Below are 20,715 nucleotides of genomic sequence, written 5' to 3' on the forward strand. Positions count from 1 at the left end.
TGCCCTGTATATTATAAGCTATTGCTCAGCAATCCGTGGCCTCTGCCCACTAATTACCATTAGTACCTTCCTCCTAGTTGTGACAACCAAAAATATTTCCAGGCATTACCAAATGTAACCTGCGCCTCAGTTGAGAATCACGTGTTTAGATTTACCTAAACATTTATCATTTGATTTTCCTTCGTTCCTTCCTAATCTCCATTCTTCTATTAGGATTATTTTTTTATTGACTGAAGAACACCTTCTAATAATTCGTTTTGTGCACATGTGTTGATCAGTTCTTTTTGTTTACCTGAAAGGATGTATTTGTTAGATACACATTCTGGGTTGACAAGTGTTTTCTTTCAGCATTTTGAAGATACAGTTGATTTTTACCCCCCACACTTTCATTTGCTTCCTAGCTTCCAGTATTTTATTGTTGCCTTCTTCCCACCTACTTTTCTTTTTCTTTTTTTATTTAATTTAATTTAATTTTTATTTATTTTATTTTATTTTTATTTTTTTGAGATGAGGTCTCACTAAACAGGCTGACCTTGAACTCCTTAGGCTAAAGCGATCCACCTGGCTCAGTCTTTCGAGTGGCTGGGACTACGGGCGTGAATTACCACACCCGGCTTGAAGATGCAATTTCTGTGTCTTCTTTTTCCCATTGTTTCTTTTGAGAAATCATCTCTCCATCTAATTTTTTCACCTTTAAAAGTAATTTTTTTTTTACTCTCGCTGTTTTTAAGATATTCTCATTGTCTTTGGTTTTCAGCTGTTTCACTCTGTGTACAAAGATAGAATTTTCTTGCTTTTAGCCTATTTGGCACTTCTTGAATTTGTGGCCTGATGTTGTTCATCACATTTGGAAACTTCTCAGCCCTTAACTGTATAAATAGTACATTCTCTTTTCCCTTTTTTCATTCTTTCTATAACTACAGGTACTTTGTTATTAGCTTCCTCATTGTCTTTAATGTCACTTTCCCCCCATTTGTATTTTTTGTTCTTCTATCACTTCAATGATTCATCCTGGTTATTCTCTGATCTTCCAGTTCGTTGATACTCTCTTCATGTGTGATTTATCTGCTATTAAACCTATCCATTGACTTCCTTGTTCTTTTATTGTATTTTCTAGTTTTCAAGTTTTCAGTATGTTCTTTTTATTTCCAATTCTTCGTTAAAAATTTTAATCTCATCTTTTATTTTTTTAAACATATTAAAAACATTTGTTTTAAAGTCTGTGTCTGAAGACTAGGTTTTCCGGATCCTCTATGTGTCTATTTCGGTTGTCTCTTATTTCTTTAGGTTTTTAGCCATGTTTTGTCTCTTCATATACCTGATGACCTTTGATGGAGTGCCGAATATTGTATATGAAAATATTTGAGGATTTGCATCTGTTTCAGGCATAAGGTTAAGTATATTATGAATCGAATATTGAGTGATTTGAAGCTGGGCTTCACCATATCCAATTAATAATTATGCTTTGGGCTGGGTGCAGTGGCTCACGCCTGTAATCCCAGCACTTTGGGAGGCCAAGGCGGGCAGATCACAAGGTCAGGAGTTCGAGACCAGCCTAGCCAATATGGTGAAACCCCGTCTCTATTAAAAATACAAAAAAAAATTAGCTGGGCATAGTGGCATGTGCCTGTAGTCCCAGATACTCAGGAGGCTGAGGCAGGAGAATCACTTGAACCTGGGAGGTAGAGGTTGCAGTGAGCCGAGATCACACCACTGCACTCCAGCCTGGGTGATAGAGCGAGACTCCGTCTCTCTCTCTCTCTATATATATATATATATATGCTTTGGGTCCACTTAACTTTTCCTACCATCCCCCACTGCTTGTTTACCTCCATTTTGTTTGTTTCTCTCTGTCCTCCTGAGGCTATTTTAAAGGTCTACTAATCTTCTCAACCACCTCTTCTGGAATCCAGATGCTTCTAGAAGAAAAACTGTTCTAAACCTCTCTGGGTTTCAGTCCTATCCCAAATATTGACCCTGTTGTTTTTCTCACCCTTTCTGGTTATTCTCAGCAGGTCTAATGATCTGACTTGCCTTGTCTGCCATTATCAGAAGGAGAAGCTCCCTCAGATTCCTTTTATTTCTTGCAGAAATATATCCTCTTTTTCTCAGAGAATGTTGTAAGTTGTAAAATTTTGTGCTCTTATTAAAGATCGGAAAATATCGTTGTTTAATTGGAAACAGAATCATGGTTTCAAAATCATTCTAATCATTTTTCTTTAATACCTTGTAGATATTTGTCCATTATTTTCTTATATTTAGTGTTGCTGAGGAGAAACTTGACTTGAATCTGATTCTCATCCCTTTGTAAGAAATTTTTTTTTCTTTCTATAGAAATTTTTTTCAAATTTTCAACATATCTTTGATATTTGGAAGTTTTACCTTGCTAAAAGAATGGAATGTACCTTGGTATAGGTTGTTATTGTTGTTAAATGTATCCTTCTTGGGATCTTTTAAACCAAAAACTTCTTTCTTTCCTATACAAGCTGTCTTCAACTCTGTTTTCTCTCATGACTGTTCAAGGGTACATTTTCCCTCTTAAAATTCATTCCCATCTTCTCTTTGTCTGTGAAGGACTCCTCAGAGTGTCTGTCCCACCAGGGGCTGCCCATTTTACTTCCTAGTGTAGCTGTATATTCGTGTATTTATTTGTTTGTAATATATCTTGTATTATTTCAAGGGATTTGGTGAGAGGGGAAGAGGGCACAAGGTCAGCTCAGTCTCCTCTCTTGAATCTCAGTAGTTCTTTTTATAACTTCATCTGCCAGAATCATCTTCCTCTAGTCAGGTTTCACTTAGTTAGTTCATAGTCTGACTTTTGCCACATCACCTTTGTTCAACAAATGGCAGTCTCTAAAGTATCTTCATGTCAGCATATAACCTTTCTTCAGTATATATATACATTAATTGCTGCAGTCATTTGAAAACCATTACTATAGGTCATTGAAATGACCTGTATTTCATAGGTCATTTGAACAACTTTTTGCAATCTACTTTAGTTTTAGAAAAATTAACGTGCAGCATGTAAAGAAGGACCAAATCCATTAGCTGATTGGCACCTGAAATCATAAAAGTCAATTCAGAGAGCAAAGTAGTATGTTGGAAGGGAATAACAACAGCAGCAGGGGAAAGCAATATGAAAACCTGAACTGAGAGACAAAGTGAAACTAGAATTTGCTGAGTGGCTGGGCCTGTGGGCTCCGATGGATATCATAAGTGCTCTGCAATGCATGAAATGTATACATTTAAATTTTCTTGCTTTAACAATCATATGTGCAGACCCTCCCTCCTGTTGTGAGGAGTCAGGGCCTAGACCTCAGGGCTCCAGAGTTAAACTCTCATGAGGGTCTCAGGCATCCTGTTGTCCTGAAGCCTCCTGAAAGCACTCACTTATGGGGCATTGCCTGATTGAGTGCTTAGGAGTGAATGTGCCAGCTGCAGCCAGACTGAGCACACCCCTCTCTCCCAGTATCCTCATTCTGGAAACTACCTCTCTTTCTTTTTCCCCCCCAAACTGACTCACTTTTACTTACCCAGAAATCTAAGTAGATACATACAGAAATAAATTTACAGAGCTATTTTAATTTTTACAAAATCAGTATCTAAACAGTCTCACTACAGTGTTTAAATACATTTTAGGAAATGGTCTCTCAATACTAATTTTACTATTAATGGTTAGGCCTTCGTTATTTTCATTGATATGATATACAGAATTTTACTTTGCACTTAATATTTGCTTTCATAAACAACTTCGTAATTGAGTGTATGCCTCCTAGAGGTAAATTTTCTGGGATTCCAATCATAGTATCATTTTTATCAAGTAATTTTTTTCCTTCTAGCACTTACTGTGTTTATCCCAACATTAAATATTATTTATAAACCTTGATTAACTTATTTTTCTTCATTTAAAATTTTTCACCAATTGTCTTAAGTAAACTTTAAAAATATTAATTTAGAATTTTAAAATTCTACATGAAGTCATGAGATGTCTGTTATCTCTTTTCACTTCAACAGGTTTAAAATGAAAAATATTTTGAATTATTTATGTTCTTTTAGGACTTAAAAATTAAGAATAATATTTTCAAACCAATTTATACTTCTATTGAACACAGAATTCCACCTAAACATATAAAAATAATTTAATACTAAGTCTACAAGGTCTGAAATACTTGGGAAGTACATCGTGAAAAAAACAAACAATAATGCATACTTTGAACTTTAAAAATCTATTAGTAACGAGCTAATTTACTCAAGAGTTTAAACATAGTTGCGAAATAAAATACCCAAATATTAAAACCATTCCACATGCTAAGTAGAAACTTAAAATTTAAAACTTTTTTACCTGGAAATCTAAACTAAGTAGGCTTTGCTTGGTGTCATTTAAGTCTCCAGCTGAAAATGAAACAAAATCAGAGCTTTCTTTAAAAACAAAGAAAGGACAGAAGGGAATGTTGAAAAGTGTTTGCTGAACTTCTTAGTAAAATCTAAAATAACTGCCTCCCTTGGGGATAAATGCCTTTCAGTTTTTGTGCAGAAAATCAGCCAAGAAAGTAACCAGGGAAAATGGTTACCAAGGGAAATATTTTTTTTAATCATAAGAAAAGTAGAAAACAGCAGTGGGTGTGGGGAAAGAGCATTTTGTTTGTAGGCTGAAAAGGCAGAGTTGGAAGCATAAAAATGAGCTTGATTAAGAAATCTGTGGTTTTCATAGACTATTTGCATTAAAAAGTTGAAGGCTTATACTAGCCAGCATGATGTCACTTGAGCTTTATCAGATTATAGGGATGATATTCTCGTCAGCTAAAGGCTGTATATATCTGGAATCTATTTTAATGTGGATTAATAATATTTAACTCATCTGCCCGCCCACCTCGATCTCACCCACAATATTAACAAAACAACAACATGGTTACGTATTAATTTCAGTGGAAATTATGTAACTTCTAACCATTAAATAATAGAAAGAAAATGTGAAAGGGAGCTGTGTGGCTCCTAATTACCTGTTACTCTGGCAAATTAGTTGTGTACTTTGGCCTCAGTTTCTTTATCTGCAAATGAGAAGTTAGAGACAGATCAGGATTCCAAGTGCAACCTTACTGTTTATGAGGGACCTTGAGTAAGTTACTTAATGTTTCTGACCAAAGTTTACTCTTCTGTAAAACTAGGATGATACCTTTCAAATTTTTCTGAAAATAAAAGGAATAACATATATGTGAAGGGCCTAACTCAGTGCCTGTCCTAGACTAGGTAATTTTGGAACTATTTTTTAATTTTTCTTTTTTTTTTTTTTGAGACGGAGTTTTTGCTCTGTTGCCCGGGCTGGAGTGCAATAGCGTGGTCTCGGGTCACTGCAACCTCCGCCTCCCAGGTTCAAGGGATTCTCCTGCCTCAGCCTCCCGAGTAGCTGGGATTAAAGGCACCCACCACCATTCCAGATTAATTTTTGTATTTTTTTAGTAGAGATGGGGTTTTACCATGTTGGCCAGGCTGGTCTCGAACTCTTGACCTCATGTGATCCACCCACCTCAACCTCCCAAAGTGCTGGGATTATAGGCATGAGCCACCGCACCCGGCCTTAAATTCTTATATCCGTATTTCAGGGGTCTAAATCATTTGGCAAAGAGGAGCTAAATATTTGTTTAAATGACGTGGTTAGACTGAATCAGGATTTTGTAAAATGACCTAGATAGACTGAATCAAGATAAGGGATTAAATACATAAGCCACTCAACTTCCTAAAAATAAGGAAAATGATACTGATTTTTTAAAATGTAAAACTGACTGAGCGTAGTGGCTCACACCTGTAATCCCAGAACTTTGGGAGGCTGAGACGTGTGGCTTACCTGAGGTTAGGAGTTTGAGACCAGCCTGGCCAACATGTGAAACCTGGTCTCTACCAGCAGTACAAAAATTAGCCGAGCATGGTGGCACACACCTGTAGTCCCAGCTTCTCAGGAGGCTGAGGTAGGAGCATCACTTGAACCCAGGAGGCGGAGGTTGCAGTGAGCCAAGATTGCGCCATTGCGCTCCAGCCTGGGCGACAGAGCGAGACTACATCTCAAAAAAAAGAAAAGAAAAAGAATGAGTCCACAAATGAGCAAATACCATTAAACAGGCAGTTCATAGAAGAGGAAATGTCAGTGGTCAATAAAACAGAAGAAGAAAATTTCTCAACTTCAGTAACAGTCAAGAAAAGTAAATTAAAACAGGAAAGTTATTTTTTCACTATCATAGTGAGATGTTGCTGACAAAACTTCGGGGGTAGAAAAATTACCCAAATAATGTCAATGCTCAATCAAGCTTGAAGACCACTGCTAATCAAAAATCATGGCCTGATTTGAAATACATACATTGTTTTTTGGGGGAAAAAAAAGTTGATGATATGCTGTGTTGGCCACTGTGTAGGGAAAACAGAAACTCTCCTCTTCCTTGAGGACAACTGAACAGTAGCTATACTGTCTGTCCTAGCATTTCACCTCTAGGAACCCATTGTAGAAACAGCTCTTTCGGTACAAAAGTGTGCCTTCAAGGAAGTCCTCTGAAGTACTGTTAAGCATGGATTAAAAAAAAAAGTTAGCCCAGTTGTGTATTGCTAGAGAACAATGTGGGCTTACCATAAAGCTATTTGGAGAAACAGAAGTAATTCCATTAATACCACCATGCATAGTTGTCCACGCTATACCAGGAATAAAGAGATTTTCAAAACTGTACACGTATTATGATCTTACCTTCTTTTGAGGTGTGTAATTTAGCATTTTACTAGAGAACAAATTGGAAGGAATAAACAACAAAATATTAACAGTAATTATAGGGAGACTTTTACTATGTACTTCTATATTTGTATCCTGTTGTGAGCTTTGTATAATCAGATCAGAAAAGAATAACTTTTAAAAAGAATACAATCAAAAAAGAAGTAACTCTTAAAGTAACAGCACTGAGGAATACCAGTAATTACCATGATGAGATTGACAAAGTTGCAGAAAACTAAATTTTATAATTTTTGAGGTTCCTGCTCTAAAATTTTGTGGTTTAATGGACTGTTACATGAGTCCTTTTGCAGAAACTATTTTAACCACACTAGTACATGGAAAATGCTGGTATTATGGTTTCTCCTACCCCCTTTATTATTACAGGCATGATTATGTCCCAAAACTTGGTTCTGACAACACTCTGCAGGAATGTGGTGTTGGTCACCAAACAACATGAGCAGAGTGAGCATTACCCGTGCCACAGGGCCATCTGCCTATGAAGATTTAGACTCTAGGACATTTATTTCAGGTGATACTTGTTTTAAGTAAAGTCACCTTTTCAGTGTTTTCCCTGATGGTCTAGATTACCAATAAGGATGCAACTGTCTACCATATGACAACTTTGTAGATATTAATACCCAAATAAAGGTAACTTCTGGAAGTTTTAAGTAGGGCCATACTCAGAAATTAGTTTTACCTTGTTCAGCCCGAATAAGGAGGCCTAAAGCTGTGCCTACAACCCCTGCCCATGCACCGAATAATAGGTACAATGTTCTGGTATCTTTATGGTTAGTTGAGAAGCGTCAATGGTTGGCGAACATAAGTGGAGTAGGGGGAGGTAAAATGGCTGAGTAAAGCATTAGACTGTAAATCTAAGGACAGGCTAAACCTCTTTTTACCAGCCCAGAGGTGACTTTCATGTTGAATTGCAAATTCAAAGCAGCAGCTTAAATCCTGCCAGGCTTCTCCTGCCTTCCCCACCTCCCCCCACCACCCCCACACGGCGGGAGAAGTAGATTGAAGCCAGTTGATTAGGATATTTAGCTGTTAACTAAATTTTTATGGGTTTGAGTCCCATTTATCTAGTAAGGGCTTAGCTTAATTAAAGTGATTGATTTGCGTTCAGTTGATGCAGAGTAGAGTTTTGCAGTCCTTGGGTTTGTAGAAATTAACTATAGCCTACTTACTAAGGGCTTTGAAGGCTCTTGGTCTTGTTGAACCTAAATTTCTAGAAGATAAGCAGGGTTAGTGGGGAGATTGGTAGGAGGAAGATGGAGAGGATGGTAAGTGCAGGGAGGAGTAGTATGGACTTCGTTCTAGGACTGACCTTCTCTTTCTTGGCCCATAGTTCAAATGCCTTTTAAACTATAGTCAAGTGTGACAGTTGCTTCATTTACTGTAGCTGAACTTACTTTCCCAGTGGAATATTACATTTCAGTGGAGTAATGATATATAAGTATCCCACAACTCATTCAACCATGCCCCTATTGATGGACATTTGGGTTGTTTCCCCTTTCCCCCTCAAATAGAGTGGGCTTTTTCCATCTGGGTGCACATTTCCAGGTTGCTTTCCAAAAAGGTTGTAGTAGATAATGTATACTCTCACCAGAAATAGATAAAATGCCCATTTCCCTGCCACTTTATTTTTTAAATAGTTTTCACATTTTTGAATGGTTAATACATATAAGTGGCATAAATTTTTACAGTGCACAGTTAAAATTTCAGTTTTCTATATTCAATACTGATAGACTGATACCAACCTTCCAACTGAAGTAATTAAGAAATGAGATCAGCCAGGCGCGGTGCCTCATGCCTATAATCCCTGCACTCTGGGAGGCCAAGGCTGGCGGATCATAAGGTCAGGAGATTGAGACCATCCTGGTTAACATGGTGAAACCCTGTCTCTACTACAAATACAAAAAATTAGCCAGGCAAGGTGGCATGCGCCAGTAGTCCCAGCTACTCGGGAGGCTGAGGCAGGAGAATCCCTTGAATCCGTGGGGCAAAAGTTGCAGTGAGCCGAGATCATGCCACTGCACTTCAGCCTGGGCGACAGAGCAACTCTGTCTCAAAAAAAAAAAAGAAATGAGATCACATCTTAAAATCATCAATGAAGGCTAGGGACAGTGGCTCATGCCTGTAATCCCAACACTCTAGGAGGCCGAGGTGGGTGGATCACAAGGTCAGGAGTTCAAGACCAGCCTGGCCAACATAGTGAAACGCTGTCGCTACTAAAAATACAAAAATTAGCCGGGTATGGTGGCACGCGCCTATAGTCCCAGCTACTTGGGAGGCTGAGGCACGAGAATCGCTTGAACCTGGGAGGCGGAGGTTGTGGGGAGCTGAGATCGTGCCACTGCACTCTAGTCTGGGCAACAGAGCAAGACTCAGTCTCAAAAAAAAAAAAAAACCATCAGTGAAGTGAAACTATAATGAGGAATCACTGGGCCTAGATCAGGAGATAACTGTGAGCAGCCTTTTGCCTTGTGAGTGTTTGCTAAAAATATCAATAAAGTAAAAAACAAATATGAGGGAGAAAAGATTGAGAAAGCCAAAAGTTGGGGATTTTTTGTTTTTAAAAAAATTTATCGGCTGGGGGCGGTGGCTCATGCCTGTAATCCCAGCACTTTGGGAGGCCGAGGTGGGCGGATCACAAGGTCAGGAGTTCGAGACCAGCCTCGCCAACATGGCGAAACCCCATCTCTACTAAAAATACAAAATTAGCCTGGTGTGGTGGCCGGTGCCTGTAGTCCCAGCTACTCAGAAGGCTGAGGCAGGACAATCACTTGAACCCAGGAGATGGAGGTTGCAGTGAACCAAGATTGCACCACTGCACTCCAGCCTGGGTGACAGAGCGAGACTCCATCTCAAAATAAAATAAAAATTAGCATCTTAAATACTTACCATTTATTCCTCCTGTCTAACTAAAACATTGTGCCCTTTGACTAATAGCTCCCCATTTCCCCCAGTCACTAGCCTCTGGCAACCACTATTCTACTCTGCCTCTGAGTTCCATTTTTTGTTGTTGTTTTGTTTTTTTTGAGATGGAGTGGTGCCATCTCGGCTCACTGCAACCTCCATCCTCCACCGCTACCCCCGCCCCCCCCACCCCCCACCCCCGGTTCAGGCAATTCTCCTGCCTCAGCCTCCTGAGTAGCTGGAATCACAGGCGCCTACCACTGTGCCCAGCTAATTTGAGTTAGATTTTTTAAGATTCCATATATAAGTGCGATCATGCAGTATTTGCCTTTCTGTGCCTGGCTTGTTTCACTTAGCTTAATGTCCTCCAGGTTCATCCATGTTGTCACAAATAACAGAATTTGCTGCCTTTCATATATACATTTTCTTTATTCATTCGCTGATGGACACTTAGGTTGATTCCATATCCTGGCTCTGGTGAATAATGCTGCAGTAAACATGGGAGTTCAGTTGTCTCTTTAACATACTGATTTTATTTCCTTTTTTTTTTTTTTTTTTTTTTGAGACGGTCACCTAGGCTAGAGTACAGTGGCACAATCTTGGCTCATTGCAACCTCCACCTCCCTGGTTCAGGTGATTCTCCTGCCTCAGCCTCATGACTAGCTGGGATTACAAGCTTCCACCACCACACCTAGCTAATTTTTGTATTTTTAATAGAGATGGGGTTTCACCAAAATTTTAATCTGTGTTCAACAGAAGTATAAATTGGTTTGAAAATACTATTCTTAATTTTTAAGTCCTAAAATAACATAAATAATTCAAAATATTTTTCATTTTAAACCTGTTGAATGAAGTGAAAAGAGATAATAGACATCTCATGACTCCTGACCTCGTGATCCACACACCTCAGCCTCCCAAAGTGCTGGGATTACAGGCATGAGCCACTGCACCCAGCCTGTGATTTTATTCCCTTTGAGATTAGTGGGATTGTTAGATCATCTGGTAGTTCTACTTTTTAAATTTTTGAGGAACCTCCATACAGTTTTATATAATGGCTCTTCTCTTAAAGGGAGATGTATTCTCAAGTCCTTTGCCTATTTTTTTGATTGGGTTATTTGTTTTCTTGCTATTTAGTTGAGTTCCTTATATATTTTGGATATTATCTCCTTATTAGATATATGGTTGGCAAATATTTTCTCCCATTTTGTAGGTTTTCCCTTAACTCTGTTGATTATTTCCTTTGCTGTGTAGATATTTCTTAATTTGATATAATCCCATATGTCTATTTTTGCTTTTGTTGCCTGTGCTTTTGGGATTATGTTCAAAAAATCATTGCCTAAACCAATACCATAGAGCATTTCCCCTGTGTTTTCTTTTCTTTTTTTTTTTTTTTTTTTTGAGATGGAGTCCTGCTCTGTCGCCAGGCTATAGTGCAGTGGCATGATCTTGGCTCACTGCAGTCTCTGCCTCCCAGGTTCAAGTAATTCCCCTGCCTCAGCCTCCCCAGTAGCTGGGACTATAGGCATGCACCACCTCACCCAGCTAATTTTATGTATTTTAGTAGAGACAGGGTTTCACCACGTTGGCCAGGATGGTTTCGATCTCCTGACCTCGTGATCCACCCGCCTCAGCCTCCCAAAGTGCTGGGATTACAGGCGTGAGCCACCGTGCCTGGCTCCCTATGTTTTCTTCTAGTAGTTTCATCATTTATAGTTCTTACATTTAATTCATTAATCTATTTTGAGTTGATTTTTGTTTATGGTGTGAGATAAGGATCAACTTCATTCTTTTACATGTGGATATCCAGTTTTCTCAGCACCATTTATTGAAGAAACTTCTTTCCCCATTGTGTCTGTTGGCACTTTTGTCAAAAACCAGTTCACTGTAAATGCATGGATTTATTTCTTGGCTCTTATTCTGTTCCATTGGTCTCTGTCGGTTTTTATGCCAATACTATGCTGTTTGGACTACTATAGCTTTGTAGTATATTTTGATGTCAGGTGGTATAATGCCTCCAACTTTGTTTTCTTTGATCAAGATGGCATTGGTGCCAGCATGGTGGCTCACACCTGTAATCCAAGCACTTTGGGAGGCCAAGGCAGGTGGATCACTTGAGGTCAGGAGTTCAAGACTAGCCTGGCCAACATGGTGAAATCCCATCTCTATCAAAAAATACAAAAATTAGCTGGGCATGGTGGTACACACCTGTAGTCTCAGCTACTCAGGAGGCTGAGGCAGAAGAATCACTTGCATCTGGGAGGTGGAGGTTGCAGTGAGCCGAGATCTCACCACTGCACTTCAGCCTGGGTGACAGAGTAAAACCCTGTCTCAAAAAAAAAAAAAAAAAAAAAAAAGGGGGATTGCATTGGCTACTCAGGGTCTTTTGTGATTCCTTTTGAATTTTATGATTGTTTTTCTGTTTCTGTTAAGAATGACATTGAAAAACATGTTGAAATTTCGATAGGAATTACATAAAATCTGTAGAACACTTTGGGTAGTATAGTCATTCTAACAATATTAACGCTTCTAATCCATGAACAAGAGGTATCTTTTCATTTACTTATGTCTTAAGTTTATTTCATCAGCGATTTATAGGTTTCAGTGTAGAGATCTTTCTCCTCCTTGGCTATGTTTATTCTTAAGTATTTTGTTATTATGTAGCTATCGTAAATTTTCTTGATTTCTTTTTCATGTAGTTTAGTTAGTATATAGAAAAGCTACTGATTTTTGTATGTTGATTTTGTATTTTGCAAACTTTATTGAATTCGTTTATCAGTTCTAACAGTTTTTTGGTGGAGTCTTTAGAATTTTCTCTATATAAGATATCATCTGCAAACGGATTCCATTTTGGATATTTTTTATTTCTTTCTCTTATCTAATTGCTGTGGCTAGGACTTCTAGTTTTATGTTGAATAGAAGTTGCATGAGTCAGCACCATTGTCTCATTCCTGATCTTAGAGGAAAAGCTTTCAGCTTTTCATTGTTAAGTATGACATACTTACTGTGCACTTGTCATAAATGACCTGTATTGGGCTTGGCGTGGTGGCTCACGCATATAATCCCAGCACTTTGGGAGGCTGAGTCAGGTGCATCACTTGAGGTCAAGAGTTCGAGGCCAGCCTGGTTAACTTGACAAAACCCCGTCTCTACTAAAAATACAAAAATTAGCCAGGCGTGCTGGCACATGCCTGTAAACCCAGCTGTTTGGGAGGTTGAGGCATGAGAATCGCTTAAACCTTGGAGGCAGAGGTTGCAGTGAGCCACAGTTGCACCACTGCACTCCAGCCTGGGTGACAGAGCAAGACTCCGTCTCAAAAAAATAAATAAATGGCCTTTATTTATGTTGAGGTACATTCTTTATATAGCTAATTTGTTGAGGATTTTTTTTTTAATATCATGAAAGGTGTTGAATTTTGTCAAATATTCTGCATTCCAAAGTTGTTTTTTAAAAAACAAAACTAGTAGAAGCTGTAGCAAGACTGATGTATGAAAAAAAGGGAGAAAGCGTGGTTCACCAATGTGAGGACTAGACAAACTGCTACCACCACAATTTTTTTTTTTTTTTTTTTTTTTTTTGAGATGGAGTTTCACCGTTGTTGCCCAGGCTGGAGTGCAGTGGCGCAATCTCGGCTCACTGCAACCTCTGCCTCCTGGGTTCAAGCAATTCTCCTGCCTCAGCCTCTGGACTAGCTGGGAGTACAGGCACATGCCACCACGCCCAGCTATTTTTTTTTTTTTTTTTGTATTTTTAGTAGAGATGTGGTTTCACCATGTTGGTCAGGCTAGTCTCAAACTCCTGACCTCAGGTGATCCACCTGCCTCAGCCTCCCAGAGTACTGGGATTACCAGTGTGAGCCACCACATCCAGCTTACAAATTCTTAAAGCATTTAAAGGAAAGTAAGAACATATTATGAACAATTTTATGCCAGTACATTGATATATTTAGATTACATGAATAATTTCCTGAAAAAACACAACTTAACAAAATTGTCACAAGAAGAATCAGAAAATCCAAATTGTCTATAACTATTGAGGACATTGAGTCCATAATTGCAAACCTTCCCACAAGAAATAATACCACAGGTCTCTATATTCTTCACAAATGAATTCTACCGGTTTTTTAAGACCAGCATAACTATATTACAAACTGACAGGGACATTACAAGAAAGGAAAATTTCACAGGTCAGTCTCACTAATGAATAGAGATTTTAAAATACATATAAGCAGACCAAATCCAACAATATATAAATAATATATTATGACTATGCTGGGTTTATTCAAGAACTAGCGGCTTAATTTAAGTGTAAAAGTCCAAACACTTTGTGATCATCTTAACAGATGCCAAAAAAAAAAAAGTTTGATGAAATTCAACAGCCATTGGTGTTTTGAAAAGAATAAAGAAAGCAAATGTTTACCATACTAGGAATATAAGGAACATCTTTAGTCTGACAGATCATCTACAAAAAAACAACATACTTCAACTGCTAGCTATGTCCCCAAGAGAAGTGAAAACATACATAAGTCCGCGTGAAAACTTGAGCATTAATTGTTCATAGCTACACTATTCACAACAGCTAAAATTTAGAAACAACCTAATGTTTATCAACTGATGAATGCATGCACAAAATGCTGCATATCCATACAAGGGAATATTATTTGGTAATAAAAAGGAATGTCATACTGACACATGCTGAATGTGTCACCACGTAGATGAACCTCAAAAACATTACATGCAGTAAAAGAAGCCAGTCACAGAAGACCACATATTGATTTCATTTGTATGAAATGTCCAAAATAGACAAATCCATTGAGAAAGTACATTAGTGGTTGCCTGAAATGAAGGGGGTAAGAAGATAGGGAATGACTGTTAATGGGTACAGGGTTTCTTTATGGAGTGACTAAAATGTTCTAAAAATAGTGGTGATGGCCCTAACTAGGAATATACTAAAAACCACAGAATTGTATATTTTAAAGTATGCATTTTATGGTGTGTAAATTATATCTCGAGAAAGCTGTTATTTTTTTAAATGGTGAAATATTGACAGTTTTCCCTTTCTGAGAACAAAACAGTGATGCCCACTGAAGGCCCTGGCCAGTGTGGTAAAGCAAGAAAAAGAAGAGAAACAGTTTTTCCTTCATTTTCTTATGGGAAAAGAGAAGTAAAGGAAGAAAAAAAACTGTTACTATTCCCAGATTATGTGGATGTGTATGTAAAAATTCAGATTAATTACTAAAATTATCTTTAGAGTTTTCCAGACACACAATTAATATATAAAAATAAATAGTGTTTATTTTTAAATAACACTTTAAATAATCTTAGCTACTCGGGAGGCTAAGGCAGGAGTCACTTGAACCCGGAGGCGGAGGTTGCAGTGAGCTGAGATTGCACCACTGCACTCCAGCCTGGGTGACAGAGCGAGACTCTGTCTCAAAAAAAAAAAAAAAAAAGAAAAAAGTGTCATTGGATGATGCTGGGTGCTGAAGTCTTGGTAAGAGGGAATAATCTAATGAAATCGTTCAGTAAAAATAAACAGCCTCCCAGAGGTCCAGAGTGCTGCTGCATGTGTGTCACTAGGAAGGTTCATGGTCCTCTCTGTGTAATCCACCATGCTGATGGTTCTGCTTTGTGGGGTCTTCCACTGCTTTGGCATCATGAAAGCTCTCTTGCTGGTACTTTCTCTGCTCAATGGAGCTCTGCTTCAAAGAAGATCAGACGGTAAATTAATGTGAAAATTGATGCCCATCAAATTCATTAGGATTAAGACAAAATCATTATTTCAGCTCAGCAAAGGGAAGAGAAGGACACCTGAAATGTGAGAGTCCCAATTAGGGGCCTGTCCACCCCATACTTGCCAGGATATTAAACATTTTATTACTGCATGTGATCACTGATGTTGGGCAAAACAACAAAAATGCAGTACATCAACTATCAGATTGGAAATATATTTTAATAAAAACAAGTTATACTGACTAGAAATTAAAAAATAATTGTGTCTTTATATAGTGAGATAATGAAGTTAAAGAAAAGATGTGTAAATATCGAGTAATTAAGAATAAAAGTAACAAAAAATAAGCAAGATATCCTCAGAGAAAATTATAAAATTTTGAGAGAAATTAAAGCTTAAATATGGGAATTGGGAGATACCATACTCAGTGAGTGGAACATTCAGTGTTGCAGAGATAACATTTGTCCTTACACTGATCTTAGAGTTGGTGAAATTCAAATCAAACTCCTAGCAGTTCACGTGTGTGTGTGTGTGTGCGCTAGAACTTGACAAATTCTAAACTCTATAGGGAAATGTAAAGGCCAAAGAAAAGCCAAGACATTCCTGAAGAAGGACAAGGTTATAAGACTTTCTATCCCAAATATCAACACTGAATATAAACAAGCTACAGTAATTAAGGCAATTTGGTAGTGATGGAAGGATAAACAACCGACAGTGGCACAGAAAGAGAGCAAAATACTCATTCACGTGTAGCTACTCGATTTTCTCACGTGAATGGTTTCAGGAAACTGCGGAGGGAGACAGAGAAGAGACCAAACAGACCACTCATAGGAAAACAGGCTATGGACTTGTTCTGTTGTGCTCTAGAGACTAGAACTAGAATCAATGGACAGAAACTACAAGCAGGCTGATTTGGGCTTAATTAGAAAAAGAACAAACTTTCTCATAACCAAATCTGTCCAGCTGAGCTACTTAATGAGGTGCCAGGGCCACAGGACAAGAATGAGTTGAGTAAAAACTAGATGAAGCCGACCCAGTGGCTCATGCCTGTAATTCCAGCACTTTGGGAGGCTGAGGCGGGTGGCTCACTTGATGTTAGGAGTTCGAGACCAGCCTGGCCAGCATGGTGAAACCCCGACTCTACTAAAAATATGAAAAGTAGCTGGGCATTGTGGCGCATGCCTGTAGTCTCAGCCACTCAGGAGGTTGAGGCAGGAGAATCGCTTCAACCCAGGAGGCGGAGGTTACAGTGAGCCAAGATCACGCCACTGCACTCTGGCCTGAGCGAGAGAGCATGACTCCATCTCAAAAAAAAAAAAAAAAAAAAAAAAACTAGGCCGGGCGCAGTGGCTCAAGCCTGTAATCCCAGCACTGTGGGAGGCCGAGACGGGTGGATCACAAGGTCAAGAGATCGAGACCATCCTGGCTAACACGGTGAAACCCAGTCTCTACTAAAAAAAATACAAAAAAACTAGCCGGGCGATGTGGCGGGCGCCTTAGTCCCAGTTACTGGGGAGGCTGAGGCAGGAGAATGGCATAAACCCAGGAGGCGGAGCTTGCAGTGAGCTGAGATCTGGCCACTGCACTCCAGCCTGGGTGACAGAGCGAGACTCCGTCTCAAAAAAAAAAAAAAAAAAAAAAAAAAACTAGATGACATTCTATTGAGAATTTTGCCGAAGGAATTTCCCAGACACTGGACTAGATATCATTTTATCAATAGGGTCTGTGCTGCTTTGATTCTGCCTCCCTAAGATAGTGTTCTTAGGCAGTGGAGAACATAGATGTACGTTCTGTCTCTGAGCACTTCTCTTACTCCCTGAGCAAAGTTTGTTCAGGAGCCAGGCTTAGTAATAATGGCCAATGTGGACAAAGTACAGTACAGTTACAGGCTGGATTCTGGGTCTGGTTCTTCCATCCATAGTTCTTCCAAGCCACTAGCGTCTGGAGCCTTTCCTTGAAGTCGCAGGTGACTAAAACAGACGCTGAATCTCTGTACTCAGCATGATATCAGAGACAGGACACATTGATGGATTCCCCTGCATTCAGTCTAGAAGTGGAAACAAACTCATTTGAACAAACGTGGGCCGGGCGTGGTGGCTCACGCCTGTAATCCCAGCACTTTGGAAGGCTGAGGCGGGCGGTGGGCGGATCATGAGGTCAGGAGATCGAGACCATCCTGGCAAAGATGGTGAAACCCCGTCTCTACTAAAAATACAAAAAATTAGCCAGGCGTGGTGGCGTGCACCTGTAGTCCCAGCTACTCAGGAGGCTGAGGCAGGAGAGTCACTTGAACCCGAGAGGCGGAGCTTGTAGTGAGCCGAGATCGCGCCACTGCATGCCAGCCTGGGTGACAGGGCGAGACTCTGTCTCAAAAAAATAATAAAATAATAAAAAAAGTGGTATCACTGGAGGATGCTGGGTGCTGAAGTCTTGGTAAGAGGGTATAATCTAATGAAATCATTCAGTTTCTTTTGTTTTTGAGAATTAGACTGTAAGATATGACATTTGATATAACAAGTTTTCTTGAGACCTGTTATTTTTTTGTTTAGACTTTGTTTGATTTCCTGTCCTGCTGCAGTAATACTCAGTCCGGGAGGCTGGAAGTATTTCTAGATAGCTGTGCATGTGGAGGGATGTAGGGGTTGAGGCAAGAGTACAAATGAAGGTTCATATATGATATTCCAAATGTGTAAAAGTTACACCTCAAGCCAACAAGCAGTTAAATAAATTATGTTTTATTCTCTTATCTTGAAAAGTATCCTTCATAACAACCTGGAAGGCCAGGTTCCAATTTAGAATCCTGAACTCCTCAGGATTCACTTACACCAAAACATGGTGGCTCAGGAAGGAGCCAGTACACAGCCCACCACACTTTTCTACCCTATGTCATGACATGTTTGTGCCTCCAGGCCCTTTCCCCAGCTCTGTATGAGCAGCTACCCTCTGGCCCTGGGGTTGCCTGCACACGCAGTGTTGTCTGTCTTCAGGGTGACAGAGCCAGGGAAGAGGAATGCATAAGCCCTGGAAACAAAGTTATTTGGGCAGAGAATTCCAGGCTGCCAGATACTCAGAGCATTTCCTGGGGAGGTGACTGTGGCACATAGACGTCTTGCTTAGTGGCCAAGCGGAGCCCATGTCACAAACCCCTCTTGTCCAAGTTTAAGTGTGATGCTGGGATTGGAAGCCAGGAATTATCATGAGTGGAAGCCATAGTTTCAGGCAAAAAAATCTGGGCGAGAAATATATAGTACTGTTATATAGTAAGGTGTTAGGTATAGAGGTCTTATTGTGATACAGCATACTTCCCCAAAATGATGTCCTATGCTTTTTGTTTTGATTTTTGAGACACGGTCTTGCTCTGTCACCCAAGCTGGACTGTAGTGGCACAACCACGGCTTACTGTAGCCTCAACCTCTCAGGCTGAAACAATCCTCTCACCTTAGCCTGCCAAATACCTGGGACTACGGGCACATACCACCACACCTGGCTTATTTTATTTTTTTTTATTTTATTGTTTTATTTTTCCATAAGTTATTGGGGTACAGATGGTATTTGGTTACATGAGTAAGTTCTTTAGTGGTGATTTGTGAGATTTTGGTGTACCATCACCTGAGCAGTATTCACTGCACCCTATTTGTAGTCTTTTATCCCTCATCCCCTCCCACTCTTCCCCACAACTCTCCAAAGTCCATTGTATCATTCTTATGCCCTTGCATCCTCATAACTTAGCTCCCACATATCAGTAAGAACATACGATGTTTGGTTTTCCATTCCTAAGTAACTTCACTTAGAATAATAGTCTCCAGTCTCATCCAGGTCACTGCAAATGCTGTTAATTCATTCCTTTTTATGGCTCCATAGTATTATATATATATGGAATATATATATATTTGATATGGTGTGTGTGTGTGTAAGTATATATATGATATGGTATACACACACACACCACAGTTTCTTTATCCACTCGTTGATTGATGGGCATTTGGGTTGGTTCCATGATTTTGCAGTTGTGAGTTGTGCTGCTATAAACATGCATGTCTAAGTATCTTTTTTGAATAGTGACTTCCTTTCCTCTAGGTAGATACCCAGTAGTGGGACTGCTGGATCAAATGGTGGTTCTACTTTTAGTTCTTTAAGGAATCTCCACACCGTTTTCATAGTGGCTGCACTAGGTTCCATTCCCACCAGCACTGTTCACCACATCCATGCCAACATCAACTGTTTTTTGATTTTTTGATTATGGCCATTATTGTAGGAGTAAGGTGGTATCACATTGTGGTTTTGATTTACATTTCTCTGATTATTAGTGATGTTGAGCGTTTTTTCATATGTTTACTGACCATTTGTATATCTTCTTTTGAAAATTGTCTATTCATGTCCTTGGCCCACTTTTTGATAGGATTGTTTGTTTTTTTTCTTCCTGATTTGTTTGAGTTCGTTGTAGATTCTGGATATTAGTGCTTTGTCAGATGTATAGATTGTGGGGATTTTCTCCCACTCGGTAGGTTGTCTGTTTACTCTGTTGAGTGTTCCTCTTGCCATGCAAAAGCTCTTTAGTTTAATTAGGTCCCAGCTATTTATCTTTGTTTTTATTGCATTTCCTTTTGGGTTCTTGGTCATGAAATCCTTGCCTCGGCCAATGTCTACTTATTTATTTTATTTTTTTCTTCTTTTTTTCTTTTTCTTTTTATTATTTTTTCTTTTTTTTTAAGCCAATGTCTACAAGGGTTTTTCCAATGTTATCTTCTAGAATTTTTATAGTTTCAGGTCTTAGGTTTAAGTCTTTAATCCATCTTGAGTTGATTTTTGTATAAGATAAGAGACGAGGATCCAGTTTTATTCTCCTGCATGTGGCTCACCAATTATCTCAGCACCATTTGTTGAAAAGGGTGTCCTTTCCCCGCTTCATGTTTTTGCTTTGTCGAAGATCAGTTGGCTGTAAGTATTTGGGTTTATTTCTGGGTTGTCTTTTCTGTTCCATTGGTCTATATGCCTATTTTTATACTGGTACTATGTTGTTTTGGTGACTGTGGCCTTATATTATAGTTTGAAATTAGGTAATGTGATGCCTCCAGATTTGTTCTTTTTGCTTAGTCTTACTTTGGTTGTGTGGGCTCTTTTTTGGTTCCATGTGAATTTTAGAATTGTTTTTTCTAATTCTGTGAAGAAGGATGGTGGTATTTTGAGGGGAATTGCATTGGATTTGTAGATTGCTTTTGGCAGTATGGTCATTTTCACAATATTGATTCTACCATCCATGAGCATGGGATGTGTTTCCATTTGTTTGTGTCATCTGTGATTTCTTTCAGCAGCATTTTGT

At 39.0% G+C, this 20,715-nt stretch overlaps 2 protein-coding genes across 3 annotated transcripts in view; one reads left to right on the plus strand and one right to left on the minus strand.

The window, feature by feature from the left end:
* Positions 1–4,400, minus strand: part of ECM2 (extracellular matrix protein 2) — a 41,611-nt gene extending 37,211 nt beyond the window's left edge. For both annotated transcript variants that reach the window (XM_015117266.3, XM_015117264.3), the window contains exon 1: positions 4,343–4,400. The gene's annotated coding sequence lies outside the window, so the exon portion shown is untranslated. The remainder of the gene's footprint in view (positions 1–4,342) is intronic.
* Positions 1–20,715, plus strand: part of CENPP (centromere protein P) — a 272,761-nt gene that overhangs the window by 199,896 nt on the left and 52,150 nt on the right. The gene's annotated exons all lie outside the window — the stretch shown is intronic.

Source organism: Macaca mulatta, chromosome 15 (genome assembly GCF_049350105.2).
Source record: "Macaca mulatta isolate MMU2019108-1 chromosome 15, T2T-MMU8v2.0, whole genome shotgun sequence".
NCBI classification, from domain to species: domain Eukaryota; kingdom Metazoa; phylum Chordata; class Mammalia; order Primates; family Cercopithecidae; genus Macaca; species Macaca mulatta.